The sequence below is a fragment of the Lynx rufus genome, unplaced genomic scaffold (genome assembly GCF_022079265.1).
Source record: "Lynx rufus isolate CCGP_SWC_20201006 ecotype Redwood Valley unplaced genomic scaffold, mLynRuf1.p SCAF_4, whole genome shotgun sequence".
NCBI lineage: Eukaryota > Metazoa > Chordata > Mammalia > Carnivora > Felidae > Lynx > Lynx rufus.
Genome location: NW_025814856.1, coordinates 5568891 through 5590116, shown reverse-complemented (window position 1 = coordinate 5590116; position 21226 = coordinate 5568891). Strand labels below are relative to the sequence as shown.

At 53.7% G+C, this 21226-nt stretch overlaps 1 protein-coding gene and 1 long non-coding RNA gene across 5 annotated transcripts in view; both read left to right on the top strand.

Annotated features, from left to right (window-relative positions):
• The first annotated feature begins 9762 nt into the window (after nt 1-9762).
• LOC124523304 (uncharacterized) lies at nt 9763-13505 on the top strand. 3 transcript variants are annotated; one of them, XR_006964974.1, is made up of 3 exons: nt 9763-9848; nt 11079-11360; nt 13386-13505. It is a non-coding gene; the product is annotated as an uncharacterized LOC124523304 (long non-coding RNA). The 3 variants fall into 3 exon arrangements; XR_006964973.1 differs by lacking the exon at nt 13386-13505 and adding an exon at nt 13116-13369; XR_006964975.1 differs by lacking the exon at nt 13386-13505 and adding an exon at nt 11660-12319.
• A 5442-nt stretch (nt 13506-18947) lies between these two features.
• The window catches only part of ARHGEF18 (Rho/Rac guanine nucleotide exchange factor 18), an 83826-nt gene continuing 81547 nt past the window's right edge, over nt 18948-21226 (top strand). The window contains exons 1-2 of one of the 2 annotated variants that reach the window (XM_047095128.1): nt 18948-19305; nt 19495-19858. The gene's annotated coding sequence lies outside the window, so the exon portion shown is untranslated. The remainder of the gene's footprint in view (nt 19306-19494; nt 19859-21226) is intronic. The other variant, XM_047095127.1, reaches the window with a different exon arrangement.

Sequence of the window (21226 nt, the reverse complement as noted above, 5' to 3'; positions counted from 1 at the left end):
ACCCCTGGAGCGCCCTCTTTGGGCCAGGTCCTGGAATTGGCACCAGAAAACAGTGGTCTCTGTAAGCCTCCTGGAGCTTACAGTTGAATCAAACAATCCCACAAACGTATTAATATATTACATCATAATACATTATAAATACAATAGATCAATATATTGCTACAAATGTCACTCATCTGTTTGTTCAACTGCGCGTGCCAATAATTACCGCCAATAATCGTTTCTAGCAAACACAGGAGTTTCATCCCTCTGTGGCCGCTGTCTCAACTGGAAAGGACTTCTCCACCCAGAAAACTTCTGTCCATCCATCAAAACACAGCTTAAAGTTTACTTCCTCTGACCCCTCTCCCTCCTACATTTCATGACATGAACACCTCTCTCTACTGTGCTACTGTAGAAATAAACTTCTGAAGCATGCAACTCAAGCGGTCAGTAAAAAAGCAACAAAAGCTGAGAAAGGAATTTGTAATGAGTTTCAAAGACCTTCATCAATTAGAACACACACAAGAAAACACACACACACACACACACACACACACACACACAAAAGGGATTTGGGAACTGAATAGCCAGTTTGTCCAAGAAATAGAAAACAAGCAGTATTCTCTAAAACTAGATCTACTGGGGCTTTTTAAAAAATGTTTTTATTTATTTTTGAGACACAGAGAGAGGGAGAGAGACAGAGCGTGAGTGGGGGCGGAGCAAAGAGAGAGGGAGACACAGAATCCAAAGCAGGCTCCAGGCTCCGAGCTGTCAGCACAGAGCCCAACACAGGGCTCGAACTCACAAACTGTGAGATCATGACCTGAGCCAAAGTCGGTTGCTTAACCAACTGAGCCACCCAGGCAAACTGGGACTTTTTTACAATAAAAGAATACGGCATACAACACTATGCTGAAAAATTTGAAAATCTCCATGGAATTTGAGGTCCCTACACATATATACGTTACCAATATTAACTCAAGAAGGATTAAAACACCAGGGCACCCGGATGGCTCAGTCCCTAGAGCATACAACTCTTGATCTCATGGTTGTGAGTTCGAGCCCCATGTCGGGTGTTAGAGATCGCTTAAAAATAAAAAAAAATTTTTTTAATAAGAGTAGAACATCTGAATGAATCAATAAATAATGATGAAAAAACCGAAAGATATTATCAAAAATAGCCCCTCCAAAAAATGGTCAATTTCAAAGGCTATATCATTATTCCACCTTTAAAAGTTCAAGAAATAGGTAAAAATTTCCAAAATAGATGGAAAACTTTCCAATCATTCTATAAACAGCCCAAACCTGATCCAGCCCTGATGTGAAAATGTAGCAAGTTAGTAACAGAAGGAGGTTTTAATGGTCTAGGAGGGCGACCTAGCTGAGTTCAGTTACGCACGCAGGCTCAGAAGATCTATTACCTGTGTTTAAAATCCTGACTCTTCCATTGGCTGATTTTCTTTGAATTTTCTGAGCTGAAGCTTCTTCCTGAAGAAGGGGCTGTTGTTAGGAATTAAAAGAAACAATCCCTGGAAAAATGCTCAGAAAAGTACCCAGCACATATTAAGAACCCAGTCAATGGTAGCTGTTGCTATTAATTGCCAAATATGAAAAAATAAAGTACTTTCCTAAACTGAAATTGTTTTGTCTCAACAACTCCATCACATTTAATAGGGAAACACAAGCTTTCTTGTTACAGTTAAAGGAAAGAATATGTTGCCATTATTAGTATTCTGATGCCCTAACCATCACAGTAGAACAAGAAAAAATAAGGGGGGAAAATAAGCATCAAGAGAGAAGGAAATCAATTAATATTTCTCTACAGGAAATAACCTTATTCACCCTAGAAAATCTAGCCAAAAAACCATTAGCGTTAATAAGAATTCAGGAAGGCAACGGGGTACAAAATAAAAACATAAATGTGAAGTGACCAGTAAGTACCAGGAAACGTAATGGGTTTATACGGGGTTAACGGGAACAAATCATTAAACTTGTTTTTTCAAAATCGCTACATTTTTAAGGGATAAAAAAACCTAAACAAATAGATATTCCTGGGTGGGAAGAATATTATGAAGATGTCACTATGGTACAGATAACAAAAAAGATAGATCTCTAGAAAAGAACAGAAAATCCTTACACAGATCCAAATAAAGATAATTATTTGGTATTTATAAATGAGCAACTTCAAACCAGAATGCAAACAGCTACTTATTCAAGAAACGGACCTGGGACAAGTGAGTAATCGTTTGGGGGAAAAAAAAAAAAAGTCTGACCCGCACATCAACCCTCATAACCAAATAAATTCCAGATGGACAAAAGAGTAAAATGCAAAAACACTGTGGTAAAACACCACTAGAAGAAAACATGAGATGAATATTTACGAATGGCATAAATAACAAAGGAAAAGACTGGTACATTTGACTAGATAAAAAATTTAAACTTCTAGGGACTAAAAGCCACTTTTAAAGAATTAAAAGAGGGGCGCCTGGGTGGCTCAGTCAGTTGAGCATCCGACTCTTGTGTTTGGCTCAGGCTGTGATCTCATGGTTCATGAGATCAAGCCGCACATCGGGCTCCTGCTGACAGTGAAGAGCCTGCTTGGGATTCTCTGTCTCTCCCTCTCTCTCTGCCCCTCCCCTGCTCAGGCTAGCACCAGGCTGGCTGAGTCGGTGGAGTTTGGAAGCGTGTGACTCTTGATCTCAGGGTCATGAGTTCGAGCCCCATGTTGGGTGTAGAGGTTTTACTTAAATAAATAGGACTTAAAAAATGTTTTTAAATTTTTTTTTCAACGTTTATTTATTTTTGGGACAGAGAGAGACAGAGCATGAACGGGGGGGGGGGGGGCAGAGAGAGAGGGAGACACAGAATCGGAAACAGGCTCCAGGCTCTGAGCCATCAGCCCAGAGCCCGACGCGGGGCTCGAACTCCCGGACCGCGAGATCGTGACCTGGCCGAAGTCGGACGCTTAACCGACTGCGCCACCCAGGCGCCCCCAAAAATGTTTTTAACGTAAAAGAGAAAAGAAAACCTAGAAAAGAATATTTGAGGGGCACCTGGGTGGCTCAGTTGGTTAAGCGTCTGACTCCTGATTTCGGCTGAGGTCATGATCTCAGTTTGTGAGATCGAGCTCCACGTCAGACTCGGCTCTGACAGTTGGGAGCCTGCTTGGGATGCTCTCTCCACTCTCTCTTTCTGCCCATACCCCAGTCAAAAGAGCTCTCTCTCTCTCTCTCTCTCTCAAAATAAAAAACAAAAACTTTTTTTTTTAAATCCTTTAAAAAATATTTGAAACACATTTGCAAAAGGATACTTTTTTATTTTTTTTAATTTTTAAATTTATTTATTTATTTTGAGAGAGACAGAGACAGCACAAGTGAGGGAGGGGCAGAGAGAGAGAGGAAGAGAGAGAGTCCCAATCAGGCTCCTCACTGCCAATGCAGAGGGGGTCAAACCCACAAACCGTGAGATCATGACCTGAGCTGAAACCAAGAGTCAGATGCTTAACCAACTAAGCCACCCAGGTGCCCCACAAAAGATGACCTTTTATGTAAGAAATCTTAGAAATTGGGGCTCCTGGGTAGCTCAGTCGGTTAAGCATCCAACTTTGGCTCAGGTCATGATCTCACGGTTCATGAGTTTGAGCCCCAGGTCGGGCTCTGTGCTGACAGCTCAGAGCCTGGAGCCTGCTTCCGATTCTGTGTCCCCCTCTCTCTGCCCCTCCCCTGCTCAGGCTGTCTCTCTCTTTCCCTCAAAAATACATACATACATACTTACATAGGAAGGAAGGAAGGAAGGAAGGAAGGAAGGAAGGAAGGAAGGAAGGAAGGAAGGAATCCTAGAAATCAATATCGGAAATAAGAAAAACACAAGGCCAAGAGAGCCATGAAAAATTCACCTTTTTGGGTATCAGAAGTTTATAAATTCAAATGAGCTGCATTATTTGCCTGTAAGTTTGGCAAAATATCACATCCCATGCCAGTGAGGAGGTGGGGAAACAGAAACAACGAATAAACTCAAAAGAGTGTCATGAATGTAATAAAAAAAAAAAAAATGGAGCCAAGGGATGGAATAGTGAGGTTATGGGGGGGAGGGGGTTCCACTTCAGAGAGGAGATAACATTTGATCCAAGGCCTGGAGAATGAGAAGGTCCCCCACCGTGAAGGTCTCGGAGGGAAGAGACACCAGGCAGAAGTAACAGCAAGTGCAAAGGCCCTGAGGTTGGAGCGGTCTGTCGGAAGACCAGAAAGACAGCCCGTGGGGCGGGAGGGCGGTGAGCTGCAGACAGGAGCCCATTTCTTGGAAGGAGGATATAAAACGGCATTTGTAGCATCTCGGTACCTGGGCCCGGCCCATGCTCAATAAATGTAATAATTGTTATGATGGCTGCAAAGAGCGGGGGTTGGGGCACCTTTGCTGCCCCGGAGGCTGAACTTCCGGATGTGCCCTGGCCTTCAGACCTGGCCGCGGTACAAGTGTGGGCCGTGGGAACCTCGGCAGGGCCTCGCGCAGGAAGGCCCTGACCTGTCCGTGCGTCATCCTCCTTGGGTCCTCAGACACGGCCCTGCCGTCACCCACACCCACCTGCTGGGAACAGGCCTGGAGATTCGGCACCAAGTAACCCCTGTCAGATGCCAAGGACTCCTTTTTTTTTTTTTTTAATATTTTTTAATGTTTATTTATATTTGAGAGAGAGACAGGCGGGGCAGGGGCAGGGGCAGGGGCAGAGAGAGAAGGAGACACAGAATCCGAAACAGGCTCCAGCCTCCGAGCTGTCAGCACAGAGCCCGACGTGGGACTCGAACTCACGAACCGTGAGATCATGACCGGAGCCAAAGTCGGACGCCCAACCGACTGAGCCCCCCAGGTGCCCCAAGGACTCCTTTTTTTTTTTACACAGTAGCTATGCTCAGTGCAGGGTTCCCAAGAAGCCAAAGCCACTGACATTATACTGGATGTTTGTACCCACCAGGGACAGAAAATCCTGAATCATTTGAACTAGGTCCTTCTTCCCGTGGGAAGCACCATGAGCCCCAGGCCCCCTGGTCTTGAGCCTGGAAAGGGATCCTCTGCTCGATCAGATCCGGCCTGGAATCTGGGCTGGTCACGCGACTTCCCGCCCTGGTTTGACTCACAGAGCGTGGCTGGACCATCTGACATCCCACTGGCAATAGCAGAGAGTTCCAGGGGCTCCATAATTGTGCCAACACTTGGTATTGATTGAATTTTCCATTTCGGCCATTCTGGCTGGTGTGCAGTCGGGTCTCTCGCGGTGGTCCCGATTTGCGTTTTCCTGATGAGAAACGACGCTGAGCAGCTTTTCGTGGGCTCCCGGCTAGTCACCCGTTCTGATGTTCTGAAGCATCTGTCAGGTGTTTTTGCACCTGAGACACCTTTTATGTCTCTAAACGTCCAGATGCTTCAGGATCCTATCTGCTTCCCATGACGCTCTCAAAAAGCTTCGCAAGAGTTTCTCAGCCTCGTCTCTGTCGACATTTGGGGTCGTAGCCTCCTTTGCAGGGGGGCGGGGGGCCTTCTGTGCCTTGTAGGATGTAGTGCTGATATCCACGCACTGGATAACAGAAGCGCATCCCCCTGGCTGGTGTGGCAAACAAAAATATCTTCAGACACTGACAGATGTTCCCTAGCCGGGGGGGGGGGGGGGCAGGGGGACTGCCCCTCATTTCAGAGCCACAGGGGTAGAGTCACCCAGGCCTGGGGTCCGTCCTGCCCCTCTGCGTCCCTCTAGCTCAGAAAACGGGGGCCCGATCGATAGTGCCCCTCAAGGCACGCTGACAATTTGGTGCCATAATCTCCCAGACGCACTGCTGGGTACACACCAGCTGGCCAATAGATCAGGTTCATCATCCAGGTCTGTGTCTGGACTTGGCAGGGGAGGCACGGAGCTGGGTCCAGCTGGCAGAACCAGCCTCCGAACAACCCAGCACGTGCGGTCCCAGCCCCTGTCCACGCGCGGTCCCAGCCCCTGTCCGTGCGCGGTCCCAGCTCCTGTCCCTGGGAGCCACTCCGGACAGTTCTGGATTCCTCCCTGGGAATGGCCCAGAGGCCCAGAAGCTGCCAGAAGGAATTTCCTCCACTGCATCCTGGTTCTTTGAAGGCACATTTGGCTTACGGTGGGGAGGCTAGAGGGGCTGGGGTCAAGGCTAGGAGGAGAAGGGAGTCTCCGTGGGCCAAGCTGTTCTCTGGGTCTGACATAGAGCAGTGCTGGGCATCAGGAGATCCTGGGATCAGGCCTAGCCAGGTCTGAAGGCATCTCGGCACCATGCATGGACCCCCCCTTGGACACACCCGTGAGGTACGTACATTAGCAGGTGGGGGACACGCATGTATTCATATGGGCACCTGCACACACGTGTTCAAGCACACGTTTGCACGTCTCTAGCACACAGGCAAGAAGGCATTCAAATACACCCCTGCAAACACACACACAGACAAGCCTGGGTACACGTGGACACCCGCGGGATCCCGCAGTCACGGATATGCTCTAACACACCCCTGCAGGCACGCGCGTGCGCCCCCTGGGCAGACACACCCAGAGAGCCACGTGTGCACAGGCGTACCCGTGCGGGACGGCAAGCAGAGGTGTGCTCAGGACACACAGGGATTCACGTGGACGTGCACACTTAGCTGCAGGTACACGCACAGCCACGCTCAGCCCGCGGGAGCACACGTGTGACGCACACGGAGATGCGGTCGACCCACACACGCAGTGGCTGTGCGTCCTCTGTCTTCGGTATCCTCGGGTGCTCCCGCCTGTATCCCCAGCCCCCAGCGCCGCACACACTTAGCCCCGTGTCCGCCGACGTCTACGGAGCACCTCGTGTACGTGGGGGGCTCTGTGCTCGGCTCCGGGGATCCCACGGGAGCTACTAAAAGCCAGCCCGGGGGCGCCTGGGTGGCTCCGTCCGTTAAGCGCCCAGCTCTTGATTTCGGCTCAGGTCATGACCTCGCTGTTCGCGAGATCGAGCCCCGTGTCTGGGGGTTACTCTCTCTGCCTCGCTCTCTGCCTTTCCCCCCACACACCAGGGGGAACACCAGCTCCTCAAACCCCGCCAGCTGCTGACACAGACCTGAGGGAGAACAAGAGGCTGGCGGGGGAGGGACACCAGCGTGAGGGCGTGGGGCGGGGGTGGGGACTCAAACTCGGCCTAGGGAGTCAGAAAAGGTGGCCTCAGAGTGAGCCCTCCACAGACACCGGCACTCGAGCTCAGGGGCACACACACATTTGCACCCCCCCCTTCCCTTCCCCCCACACTTTCCCCACAAGGCGTTTACCCCCAAAGCAATGCGAAGAAGCCAGGACGACTCACCACGGGAGCTGATGCTTCCCCGGGGGCCACCTCCAGGTCCCTCCCTGGAACTGCAGCTCCAGCCATCTCCCCCACACAGGCGGTGACACCCAGCGTCTGACCTGCCCCTCCCCTCCCCCCGGGACCCCTCCACTTCTCCATCTTCTCCAACACCCTCGGGGCATCCTCACCCACAAGCTTTCTCTCGCCACACAGTCTGTCCAGTCTCCCACTCCACCCAATCTCAAATCTCACCACGTGGCCGGTCTGCAAAATACACCCCGCATTCAACCGCCTTCCCTCCTCCCGCTGCCTCATCTGGTCAGCCCCCTCATCTCCCGCCCCTTCCCCTGGTCCCCCTGCTCCCACCCGCATCCCTACCATCTGTCCTCCCCCCAGTGTCCTCCAAAGGGGAGCCAGGCCCCTCCCTCCTGCCCACGGCCGTCCCGGGCGCCCACCTCCCTCCTGGTAAAAGCCCAACTCATCTCAAGGCACACGAGATTGTGCAGGACCCCATCCTGTCCCCTCCTTGCCCTGGCCCTCTCCCATTCTGCCCTTCACTCACTCTGCTCCAGCCACAGGGGCCTCCTCCCTGCTCCTCCAACATGCCAGGCAGGGTACTACCCCAGGACCTTTGCACCTGCTATTCCATCTGTCCAAACTGCTCTTCCCCCTGATATGCCCACACCTCACTCCTTTGCCCCCTTCGGGTCTTTATTTTTATTTTCGATCCCCTGCCACTTGGAAAGGCCACCCCAAACAGGGACGTCTGTGAGCTTCATCCCCTGCTGGAGTCCCAGTTCCAAATGGCGCAGGCGCACAGTCGGTGTTCCCTTAATATTCCCTAAAGGTTGAGTAAATGTTAGACACTATTGCTGTTATTATCAGCCTATTATTTGTCCCTCGGTCCCCTGTGGTCTCTCTGGGGGCCAGGGCTTTCTCCTTCTGTCAACAAACGTTTATTGAGGACCTACTAGGTGCCTAGCAGCAAAGGAATAGACAAAAATCCCCACTCTCCCCAAATCTGCTTTCAAATGCAGGCTCCAAGTGTGTGAACCAAGAAACGATTTCAGACAACCGCAAGAAAGTACGGACAATAGAGAAAATAAAACGGGAGGTTTGCAGAGCGGCGGGGGTGAGGGCGAGTCCCCCCCCCCCCAAGCAGGTGCTGCTGGAGCAGAGGATGAAGGAGAAGGAGCCAAGCTGCAGGCAGGTGGGGCGGGTGCTTCAAGTTCAGCTCACACTGAAGCTCTCACCCTGCGGCCCTAAGAATAAATGAAGGAACACACAGACGCAGGCACACGTGACCAGATGACCCAGCCCCCCCCATCCCCGCGAGATTCTGAGCTGAGACCCCAGGTTCTGGAGGCTGTTTGGGATTCTGTGACCCCTTTCTCTCAGGTACAGGGATCGGCTTCAGCCATGGTGAGCCATGGTAAGCGACTCAGGGCCTGGAGGCCCGGGGCGAGCAGCACCTGGACCCGGGATTGCGTGACCCCTGAGTCCACGGGGGCATGGGAAGAGAGGCCCCCGTGGCCGAGACACCCTGCCCTTCCTCCGGGGTTCCCAGACGCCCTGACACAGGCTCCCCCGGAGGAAGAGGAAGAGCTTCAGCCGGGGGCAGCCTTGTGGGCCAGCTGCTGGGGTGGGGGGACTTCTTCCCCGCCCTCTTCCTTCCAGGTAACCCGAGAGGCCGCTGGAAAATTCCGGGCACAGGAAATGAAAATGGGCACATGGCGGGAAGCAGGCAGGGACGTCACACCCATAGGTGAGCAGACATTGAGGCCCTCTTGTCCCAAGTGCTGACCCTGGAGCCCCTCCTCCACCCAGGGCACCTCCCCCAGCACCTGTGGACCAGGGAACCGGGCCGAGAGCCAGGAGGCATCCTCGCGCTCGCCACCTCCCGTGTGGACCCAATCAAGCTCGTTCTCCTTCCGAATCCCCCTCAAAACCACCCACTGCTCTCCCTCCCCTGCCTGGGCTAGGCCACCACCCTCTGGCCCAGATAACAGCAGGACCCTTAACCAGCCTTCCGACCTCCAGGAGCGCAGCCCGTTTCCATTCTCTCCCCGCCCAGCCAGAGAGATCTTGCAGAAACAGAGCCCAGCCCTTGCCACCCCCCGCCCTCCCCATACAACCTCCCGTGGCTCCTCACGGAGCGAAACCTAAAGTTCTTTCTAAACCCAGGTCTTGGAACCCAACTCACACCGGCCTCCACCTCTGGCTTCCTCATTAGGGCCCCTCCCCACCCCCACCCGCGCCCCGCCCATTGGCTCTCCTTGCCCCAGACACGTGGAATCGCTTCCGGTCCCCCCTGCAGCCCAGGGCTTGCCACTGGGTGCCCCGGCCTCGCCCATCTTTCGGGCGTCTGCTGAGCCTCACTTCCTGGAAACCCTCCTGGACTCTCAGTCCAAGTTCACCCGGGCTCCCCCCAGGGAGCACAGGCCACACTGCTTCCTACGTACGATTTTGTCTGCCTCCCAAGAGACCCGAGCTCTGCAGTGGCTTCCCACGCCTGCCACGGTGCGTGGTCCCAAACAGATGCGCCGCAGACAGCAGGTGATGTCAGGTGCAGGGGGCGGGTTTCGCCTGACTGTGCCGGGCGGGCGGGGGCAGCGTGCTGTGCTAGGCTGTTCCGCGGCTGGCTGAGGGGGTGGGCGGTTACTTACCGACAGCCCTTCATGGCTCACACTGGGGGGTGGGCACAGCTGATCCCCTCTTCTGCGATCTCAGCCAAGACAAGACTCAGAGCCTGAGAAAGAAACCTTCTTGGGGCGCCCGGTGGCTCCGTCGATTAAGCCTCCGACTTCGGCTCAGGTCATGATCTCAAGCTTTCGTGGGTTCGAGTCCCACGACGGGCTCTGTGCTGACAGCTCAGAGCCTGGAGCCGGCTTCGGATTCTGTGTCTCCCCGTCTCTCAGCCCCTCCCCTGCTCACACTCTGTCTCTCTGTCTCTAAATAATAAATAAATGTTTAAAAAAAATTAAAAATAATAAAAAAAGAAAGCTCTGTGGGGGCCAGGGCAGAATTAGAGTCTAAAAGTTAAAAGCCTGGGCGCCTGGGTGGCTCAATTGGTTAAGCATCTGACTTCAGATTGGGTCATGGTCTTGGGGTTCGTGAGTTCAAGCCCCGCACCGATCCCGCTTCAGATCCTCTGTCCTCCTCTCTCTCTGCCCCTCCCCTGCTCATGCTCGCTTTCTCTCTCTCATTCTCAAAAATAAATAAACATTTAAAAAATAATTTTAGGGGCGCCTGGGTGGCGCAGTCGGTTAAGCGTCCGACTTCAGCCAGGTCACGATCTCGCGGTCCGGGAGTTCGAGCCCCGCGTCAGGCTCTGGGCTGATGGCTCAGAGCCTGGAGCCTGTTTCCGATTCTGTGTCTCCCTCTCTCTCTGCCCCTCCCCCGTTCATGCTCTGTCTCTCTCTGTCCCAAAAATAAATAAACGTTGAAAAAAAAATTTAAAAAAAAAAAATAATAATTTTAAAATAAAAAATAAATTAATTAAAGATAAAAGCCTGACTCTCCCCCGGGGCAGCTGGGTGGCTCACTCGGTTGGACGTCCGACTTCGGCTCAGGTCATGATCTCGTGGTTCATGGGCTCGAGCCCCGCATTGAGCTCTGTGCCAACAGCTCGGAGCCTGGAGCCTGCTTTGGATTCTGGGGTCTCCCTCTCTCTCTGCCCCTCCCCCACTTGCAGACGCACATGTGCACTCTCTCTCTCTCAAAAATAAATAAATGTTAAAAAAAATTTTTTTGAAGAAGAAAAAAAAGCCTGACTCTCCCTAACAGGAGCCTTGGATAACCCTGGTGTCGGGGTGCTCACTACCTCTCACTGGTGATTATCCTGATCATTAGAAGGCAGCATTTGGCTCCATCCATCTCCAGCCTCTGTGTGCCCCCCACCCAGCAGCTGAGAATGACCCCCTTTCCCACGCCAGGCAAGTCCCCAGAGGGAGCTTTGGCTGGAAGAAGAAGCTACCAGACTGGGGGCCAAGAGAGGGGAGACGCTGGTGAAGGACAACAGTGGCTCAGTGTTTTCCAGGAAGGCTGGAGTGCACGAAGAATGCAAAGGTGGGAAAGGAACTGCTGGGGGTGGCCCTGTGTCCCCTGACGTGTCTCCCTTGGGTGCGGTGGTGGGCGGGGGGGGGGCTGTCCACTCCACCAGCCACATGGGTCCCGGCCACCGGCAGAGACGGGCAGGGCCAGCCACAGAGGTGCACGGTCGGCACCTGGCTGCAGTGGCTTTCCAGGGTCTGTCCCTCTCGGCGTGTCCTTAACCAGGCAGACGTTCTAAAGGTTTCTGCACACCGCAGAAAGGGGGAGGGGGGCAGGGCCACGTGACACAGAGCCTCACCTCACTGAGCCCACAGCTTCCTCAGCTGCAAAATGGGACCAATGGAACCCATTTCCCTGGACGGCCGTGAAGGTTTCATGAGAGAAATAAGCCGTTTGGGAAGTTCTCAGAGAGCAGTGACCCCTCCCTTATGATTAACCAGCCCCGGGAGCCGCTTCAGGATGCATCTTGACAATTGGAAATATGGAAAGACACAAGGCTGTGCTGCTGTGGGCATCTCGTTATGAGAACGTTGGTTTCTTGGGTTATATTAAGATGTGGTTTTCCTGTTCAAGCCTCTGAAATCCCCTGTGGGTTCTCTGGGGGTTCAGCAGCAGGGGAAGAGGTAGGTCCCCAACAAGGAGTGGGCAGGAGAAGGAGGTCCGGCTTCCTGCACTTTGGTTGCTGCCTGAACTTGGGAAACCAGCCCCGGGTCCTTGGGGGTTGCCACAAAGGGTCCCTACGCCGGACTCCCACCATTAGCGCATAAAAACATAAGAGGTGCAGTTGTCTGTGTTTTCTCTGGCCATCCCGAGTCTCCGGGTGAGCTAAGGACCTTCTCCTGACAGAATAAATACTATCTCCTCCCTGCGTGTAGGTCTGTTTTGGCTAGGTGGGTAGGTGCTCTTTTGCTTTAAAAATACAAACCGATTGGGGGCCCCTGGGTGGCTCAGCCGGTGAAGCATCCCACTTCGGCTCAGGTCACGATCTCACGGTTCGTGGGTTCGAGCCCCGTGTCGGGCTCTGTGCCGACGGCTCTGAGCCTGGAGCCTGCTTTGGATTCTGTATCTCCCTCCCTCTCTGCCCCTCCCCTGCTCACACTCCGTCTCTATGTCGAAAAATAAATAAACATTAAAAATTTTTAAAGAGAATACAAACCGATTAGAGGCATTAATAAACTCCCCCTGCCTTTCTGCCCATACCCACCCACACACACACACACACACACACACACACGCACACATGCACACACACAGTTATGCAGTTGAAAGGGACCAGAAGAATATTCCAATCGAGGGCACCACAGGTGCCTTTCCCCATCCAGGGATAGCATAAGCCCCAGGGGCAATCAGCAGGGGTTTCTGATGTCATCAAGGGGCCCTAACACAATGAGTTACCCCTCTGCACTAAATAGAATAGCTAAAATGTGTCAATGACAGCCCTGAGTGCTGTCATTGCCGCAGGGAATGCATCGGGGTTTTTTTTCTTTAGCTGAGATAGCAGAGGAGGTGGTTTATGGGACACATGTTACATTCAGCCACAAACGCAAACAGAATTAGTCTCGAAAGTCGCAGGTCCAGGGCAAAGGACCAAAAGGGACTGTTTTGGTACAAGCCAGGTGGGTCTCTCAAAGGTGGTCATTGCCATCACGTGGCGATGGGTGTTCTAGATCCTGTGAGTCAAGTGCTAGAGAGTGGGCGTGCTGCCCAAGAGTTTGTACCAGCGTCCCGGGCCTCGGGCTTTCCTTATTTCTGCTCGTGTGGCCTCTGCAGGTGCACGGGCTAGCGGTTCACTCGGCCCTCTGCCTCATCTTTCTTCTTTTTCAAGAAATGGTACATTTTTAACACCATCTTGGAACGCTTCCCACAGGACCCAGTAAGCCGCTTCTAGATATTTTCCCGAGAAAAATAAAAAGTCGTGTTCCCACGAACGTTTACAGTGGTGTTGTTCGTAATCGCCAACAACTAGATACAGTCTTACATGACCGTCAGTGGGTGACTGGAAAACAGTAGCGGAATAACTTATAATGGAACGTTCCACAGTGATTCGAAGAAAGACACAGAGCAACGTGGATGAATCTGAAATGCATTATGCTGAGCGGAAGAAGTTCAGACTCGAAGGTTAAAAATCTGTATGGTTCCGGGGCGCCTTGGGTGGCTCAGTCGGTTAAGTATCCGACTCCAGCTTGGGTCACGATCTCACAGTCCGTGAGTTCGAGCCCCACGTCAGGCTCTGTGCTGACGGCTCAGAGCCTGGAGCCCGCTTTGGATTCTGTGTCTCCCTCTCTCTCTGCCCCTCCCCTGCTCATGCTCTGTCTCTCTCTGTCTCAAAAATAAATAAAAACATTAAAAAATCTTTTTTTAAAAAAAGAAGACACTGGGGGCTGTGAAGGCTGGGACCGTTTACGGCTTCCCCACGTTAGGGGAAGAGTTTCCAAATACAGACAGTCCCTCACTTAACAAGGGTTCCACTCACAGTTTTTCAACTTTGCAATATGGTGTGAAAGCGATATGCGTCTGGCAGAAACCATACTTCAAATTTTTAAATCAGATCTCAGTCAGCCATGAGATCACAAACTTAAACGATCAATACACTGGCAACCATTCTGGTTTTCATGTTCAATGCAGTATGGAATAAATTGTATGAGCTATTCAGTGTCTCATTATAAAATAGGTTTGTGTTAGATGATTTTGCCCGAGGGTAGGTGAATGGAAGTGTTCTGTGTATGTTCAAGGTAGGCTAAGCCAAGCCGTGATATTTGATAGGTTAGGTGTATTAAATGCACTTGGACTTATGATATTTTCAACTTATGATGTTGGTGTAACCCCTGGATGTAACCCCATCGTAAGTCAAGGAATATCTGTATATGACAATATGCACCACTATTCTTTTCTCTGCATCTCTGCTAGCAGTAAGTGTTATCATTTTTTAAATGTTTTTTATCACTTTTTTATGTGCTTTATGACAACAGCTTGAAATTTTTATTTTTTGATGTTTATTTCTGAGAGAGAGAGAGAGAGAGAGATTGTGAGCAGGGGAGGGGCAAGGAGAGAGGGAGACACAGAATCCGAAGCAGGGTCCAGGCTGTGAACTGTCGGCACAGAGCTCGACGCGGGGCTCGAACTCACGAACCGCGAGATCATGACCTGAGCCGAAGTCAGACGCTTAACTGACTGAGCCACCCGGGCATCCCTATGATAACAGCTTGAAATTTTTACTTCAGTTTTACAAAATACGGGAAGTCATAAATAAATTAAATATGCGGAATTTCACAAATTTTCTGATTTCCACTATAATTTCATCTGCAAAAAGATAGTAATCAGACATACTTTCTCACTCTTTTCTGTTTTTGTTGACACCCTCTTGGGTGTGAAGCAACAGCTCATTGTTACTGAAACTCACACTCTCTGGGTTCCTGAGGACTATATTTTCATATGTTCTTTGGCTTTTGGTTCCGAGAAGTACCTGTTCATGTGATTCCTCAGTTTTCTATTTATGTTGTTTGTCTTTTTTCTTATCCACGTGTAGAAATTCTCTGTATGTGAAGGTCCCAACCCTTCTCAGACAACTTACAGGTTTTGTTTATAACATTTCCCCCTAAATTTGTGTTTATGTATATATAATCAGATATTTCTGTCTTTTTTTTTTTTAATGATTTTATTCGCTTTTGAGAGACAGAGGACTAGCAAGGGAGGAGCAGAGAGAGAGAAAGACACAGAATCCGAAGCAGGCTCCAGGCTCTGAGCTGTCAGCACAGAGCCAGACGCGGGGCTCGAACCCACAAACCGTGAGCTCACGACCTGTGCCAAAGCCAGACGACCAACCGATTGAGCCACCCAGGGACCCCAGATATTTCTGTCTTTTTATTCAAGCCTTCTGAGCTTCCTTTCTTAGTTTAAAAAAAAAAATTTTTTAAAAAGCAGCTTTTCAGCCCAAAGTTGTAGAAATTGCCTTATAAGTTCCTTCTACAATTTCTATTACCTTGAGGTTTTTGTTTTTTTACACCTGCTCTCTAGCCCAGCTGGATTTTTTTTTTTCCTTGCAGCACAGAAACTATCTCAGTCAACCACGTCTCTATCAAAAGTGAGAGGAGGAAAGGGAGACAGCCACCTGTGTCCCAGACCCACGTCCCTCACTGGCTCAGGCTGGGGCCCCGCCCTTCGGTAGTGGGTGTTGAATTCCCAGCCTGGCGTTGGGGTTTTTTTCGGCTCGCTGTGGTCCCAGCTTGTCCAGAGGAGCCCTGGAGAAGCACTCTCCTCTGGTGGTCATTGCAGAGATAGCAGCTACCGTCTGAAGAAAGCCACCTCCTAAAGCTAAAAGCTGAATGGGTTCATTTCCCCCGGCCTAAAACTGGGGAATTCATCTCTTTGAGGGATCCAAACAGATATTTGCACACGCATGCTCATAGCATCATTATTCACGATGGCCAAGGGAAATAAACCAGCTACAAAAGGGGCACCTGGGTGGCTCAGCTGGTTAAGCGTCCGACTTCGCTCAGGTCATGATCTCACAGTCTGTGAGTTCGAGCCCCATGTTGGGCTCCGTGCTGACAGCTCGGAGCCTGGAGCCTGTTTTGGATTCTGTGTCTCCCCCTCTCTCTGCCCCTCACCCGATCACACTCTGTCTCTCTCTGTCTCTCAAAAATAAACATTAAAAAAAAAATTGGAAAAAAAAAAAAACAACCCAGCTACACACGGACAAGAAGTGTTTCGCTCCATTCACGAGGTACCCAGCCCAGGCAAATTCAGGGACACAGAAAGTCAAATACGAGACACCAGCGGCTGGGAAGGGGGTGGGGAGTTTGGTGTTTCATGGGGACAGAGTCTCAATTTGGGAAGGTGAGAAAATTCTGGAGGTGGATGGTGGGGGTGGTTGCAAAAGAATGAAAATGTGCTCGATGCCACCGAGCTGTGCACTTAGAGGTGGTTAGAATCGGCCACACATTTGTGGGTCCGTTTCTGGATTCTCTGTCCTGTTCCGTTGATCTCTGTGTCTTGTTTTGGTGCCGATACCATAGTAAATGTTACTTTATGTATATTTTACCAGCAGAGACAGCAGAAAAGGGTAGTGCAAGCAGAGGGGACCTCCCTGGAGGTGACACAGGGTAGTGGAGGGGCAGGAGAGCCAGGGACACACAGCTGAGGGGTCAGCGTCCAGGAGGCCACCAGGGACCTCAGCAGTGGGAGGAGGGCGGTGACGACGGTGGCCAGCGCAGGGGCGAGGGATCGAGCACTGAGAGTGGGGACAGCTTTCTCTAGCGATTGGACCCACACAGAGAGAGCAGGACAAGGAGGCTGGGAGGGAGAGAGGCCTGAGAGAAGAGCCCAGAAGAAGAAGCAGAGAGACAAGAAGAGAGACAGAGAGACAAGGAGGTGGGGAAGAGACAGGAGCGACAGGGAGACAAGAAGCGAGGCAGGGACAGAGAAAGCAGACCCCTCCCCTCCAGGCAAAGGACTGTAGACCCACCTTCCCTCCTAGGACCACCCAGTGACGGCGTCTGTGTGGGTCTCTGGGGCTCCTGCACCCTCTGAGCCGGCTTGTCCCCAAGCTCCTTTCCCTGCCCCTCCGATGATGCCCGTCCGTCATGCTTACGGTCTGGGGGGGGTCTGAGCACTGCCAGCCTGTGCCCCTCCGGCCCCACGTTGGCCACACAGACACTCGCGACACAGGAAGCTCAGTCCTGCCTCCTAGCCTTTGCCCCTGTGCCTCCTGCCTCGGGGAGTGTCCCTTCCCCAGATCTTCGTTTACATGCCTGGCCCCTTCTGGGCACTCAGGTCTCAGCTCCCGTGGCCTTCCAGACACACCCTGGCTCCTGCAGCCACCTCCGCCACCCACCCCCTGTCCCATCACAATGTCTGCTTCCTTCCACGGCAATCGATGCCATCTGCAATTACCCGGGGGGCAGGGGCGGGTGGGGGGTGTCTGTTTCCTGGTTCACAGTCTGCCTCCGGGGCTCCAGAGCAGAGGGTTGTGCCTGCCTCGTCCCCCGTAATCCCCCGCCTACAAAAAGACCCAGCATACAGTAGGCGCTCAATAAATGCGTGTTGCATTAAGTACACAGTCGATGGCGACAGAACGTGTTGTGCACGTGACTCTGTGTGCTTCCCCGCCTCCTCGTGTCCTGTGTGCGTCTCGTGTTTGTATGTTTCTGCGGACGGTGGCGTGCCGGGTGCGGGGCCCTGGGCCAGCCAGGGTTTGTGTGTTTGGGCTTTGGGGGACTCACCTGGCAACGGGTGTGTGAGTGTCTCCACGGGTGGCCCTCTCCGGCCGTGTCCCCGCAGCATCCACGCTTGTCACCGTGGCCCGGTTCCAGGTGCCAGCATGGCGAGCTCGGGCTTGGAAAGACGCGCACGAGGGCGCGCCACTCTCCAGCATTTTCCCCAGGGAGGCTCGGTCGCCACAAACGACCTCGACGGCCCCGGATGAGAGAGAATAACGAAGCGAGACAATTAGGGAGGGGCTGAATGTCTTCATTTTACTACAGCAAACCCACATGACGTAAAATTTAGCACTTTAACCTTTTTTTCAATGATTTATGTATGTATTTATTTTGAGAGAGGAAGAGCGCGTGAGCGGGGAGGGTCAGAGAGAGAGAGAGAGAATCCCAAGCAGGCTCCGAACTGTCAGCGTGGAGCTGGGTGTGGGGCTCGAACCCACAACCTGTGAGATCGTGACCAGAGCCAAAACCAAGAGTCGGACGCTCAGCCGCCTTCGGCCACCCAGGCGCCCCCACTTTAACCATTTCTAAGCACGCAGTCCAGTGGCCTCAGGCACACGGTACGGTACTGGGTTTGAGTGGTCGGTACTTTCATTCTTAACATGATTTCTGTTATCTGCAAGTTCATATAATTAAATGTTTTAGGATGACAGCAGTTAACAGGCAGCCCGCAAACTTCCAGAACACATAACAAGGGGCTCTGGGAGCCAGTCTCCTCACGGGCCCCTCTCCGGCCTCCGGGTGGGCGCTCCCGCGTGCCGGCACATGGTTCCGCGTGGCCCCTTTCATCATGTTGTGGTCACACCCGTGCATGTGCCCGTGGACCCCCCGGCGTCTGCGTGTAAGAGCCTGGGTGAGCCCTGCGTGCGCCCAGGGGTCTCTGCAGGTGCACTGCTCTCTCTCCACCCCCCACCGAGTCTCCCCGGACCTGCGGGTATCTACACACCCATGCGCGAGGAGGCCCGTGTCTCTGAGGACACCTCGTGCCCGAGTACCCACTCCAGTGACACTCTGGAGCCGTGTCTGAGCCTTTCCTCCCGATTGGACGCTCAGTGCATCAGGTCGGTGTTGAAATCAGCTACGGGGGGGGGGGGCGGTATTTACACCACAGGAGTCAGCACATGCTGCGTACGCATCAGGGCTTCTCTCTCTCCCTCTCTCTCTGCCGGAGAGGTGGTTGTTAAACATTTACCAGAACGCCACGGGGACCCAGGTCGCTCCGTGTGTCCATGTGGCCCCGTGGGTCCCCACGCACGAGCCAGTGCGGGTCCCTGGGGGTCGGAGCACCCGTGTCTCTGTGCACACACGATCCGTGTGCCCTGTGCACCTCTGTGCACCCGTGTGCCCGGGTGAGGCCCTGGCACCCCGTTCCTCTTCGGCAGTTGGTTCCACAGGAAGCCGCTGGGGTGGGGGCGAGGCTGCTGAGACTCCCCGCCCCGCTCCCCACCCCACTTCTCAGGGTGCTCCAGCTGTGCGGCCGGGGAGGCTCCCTGCTTCTAGAACCTGGCCTGGGCTGTCCTCAGACCCCTGCCTCCGCCCAAGGCTGGGGTCCACAGAGGCACCGGGCAGGCGGGCAGGCGGTTGAAAAGAGGAAGCTGAGACAGAGTTGGGTCACCCTGCGGTTCCCGAGGGCCCCGCCAGTGCTCCCCCTGGGCCGCCGGGAAGCCTCAGCCACGGGTCGTGGGGGCCACAGGAGCTGGTAGCCGGGCTGGGTACCCACGGCAGCGAGGACAAGCCTCTCTCTGGTGAGTGACCTTCACGGGGGCCTGGGGGACCGGTGACCAACAGAGACAGGGTGGCAGTGGCGGGGGCGGGGGGGAGGCAGGGTCCTGAGGGGCAGCAGAGACACCACAGGTCGTCTCCCTCCACCTTCCCGCCAGCCTGCTTCCTGAGTGGGCGGGGACGACCGTTTGACCCGCCTGTCTGTTCTGCAGAGGTCTGTGCCCCCGAAAGGTCACCCCCCCCCCGGGCCTGGGGTCCACGACACGTGCAGCCGACAAGACAAGAAGATAGAGCCCCCTTGTAGCCAAAGCCTGCTTAAGGGACACAGACAGGGGGTCAATGACGGTGCTCCCTGGGGCAGAGTCCCCACCCCGGGCGGACTTCGCTGCCTAAACCGGATCGCGGGGACCCCCACGGACCTCCCTGAAGCAGCATCCAAAGATTGGGGCTCCGGCGTCTGACTTTCAAAACAAACGCTGCCTCTTAAGGCCGATGGCAGTCGTTAGCTGGGCCCACCCCAGTCTTCCCGGGTCCTCTGAGGAGGAGGAGGACGCCGCTCCCCGGGACGCCCTCCAGGTCAGAGCTCTGACCCTGGGAGGCGCCCCCTGGCTCCCACCAAGGCCCACCTTGGGGAGCCTCACATCCGCCCGCCTCGGGGTGGGGCCGAGGGGGGAAGAGGGCTGCGGTTCGAGCAGGGCACACCCAGGCCTGCTTCCGCCCAGCCCCGGGGCCGCCCAGCCCGCAGGCGGCTTCAGTCTTCAGGCACCGTGGGGTCGGTCTGGTGGCCCAGGAGAACCGGGAGGGGGTGAACCTGGAGGGGAGAGCTGGGGCCAGGGAGGACGCAGCTGGTGAGTTAGGCTGAGGGCACAAGGGGAAGGCCTTGAATGCCACGCTCAGGGGGCGCATTCCCCAGGGTGTCCCGGGCCTTGCATGTGAATCTTAGCACGGTGCCGGGCGCACAGTAGGAGCTCAGCCTGCCGGACCCAGAGCCTTGTTTTCCTGAGCGGGGCCCGGACAGGTGTGCGTCTAGACACTTTCTAAGTCACGCCTAAAAGAGAGAGACTGATGGGGGACCCCAATGTCTGCCATCTCCGCAGGCTGGGCTCTGGTGAGAGAGGGCCAAGCAGAAATGGCAAACCCGGCCTTGGCCTCCGCCTGAGGCTGGCTGGCCCCTCGGGGGGGGGGGGGGGGGCGGGGCTTCAGCACCCACAGAAAGTCCTCCCACCTGCCCACCCCCCGGAGGTCGGGGAGCCCCGAGAGGCGTCCGCAGCCCGTGCAGGGAAACGTGTGTGGCGGGAGCCGGGGCATTCAAACCGCAGCACGACTCCACGGGCTATTCTCCGGGTTTCCACGGACGAGCCTGGCCGTCTGCGTATAACTGAGTGCGCGTGTGTCCGCCACTGTCCGCGTGTGCTGGAGGGCGCTGGGTGCTGCTGTGCAAAGTGTGGGTGTTTTTGTATCTTTCCGTGAGCGGAAGATGTGCGGTCACCTACTCACACTATGAGAGCTGACCTCCCGAGGGATGTGCAGATGGGGAGGAGGGCACGTGATGGCCAAGGACAGAGTTTAAAGGTCAGACGGAGAGGGGCGCCTGGGTGGCTCAGTCGGTTACGTGTCCGACTTTGGCGCAGGTCACGATCTCACGGTACACGGGTTCTGCACTGACCCTGAGGAACCTGCTTGGGAGTCTGTTTCTCCCCCTCTCTCTCTGCCTCTCCCCCACTTGCACTGTCTCTCTCTCTCTCTCTCTCTCTCTCAAAATAAATAAATAAACTTAAAAATAAAATTTAAAAAAAAGGCCAGACAGAGAAAGGAAGATGGCCAAGGCAGAAGGGAAACTGGAGGACAAACAGGAAGGAGAAGCTTGGGGCGTGGGGTGGGGGAGGGGCGTTCAAGAAAGAAGGGGTCAGGAAAGGTGAGGCTGGAAACTCTCCCATTGGAGTT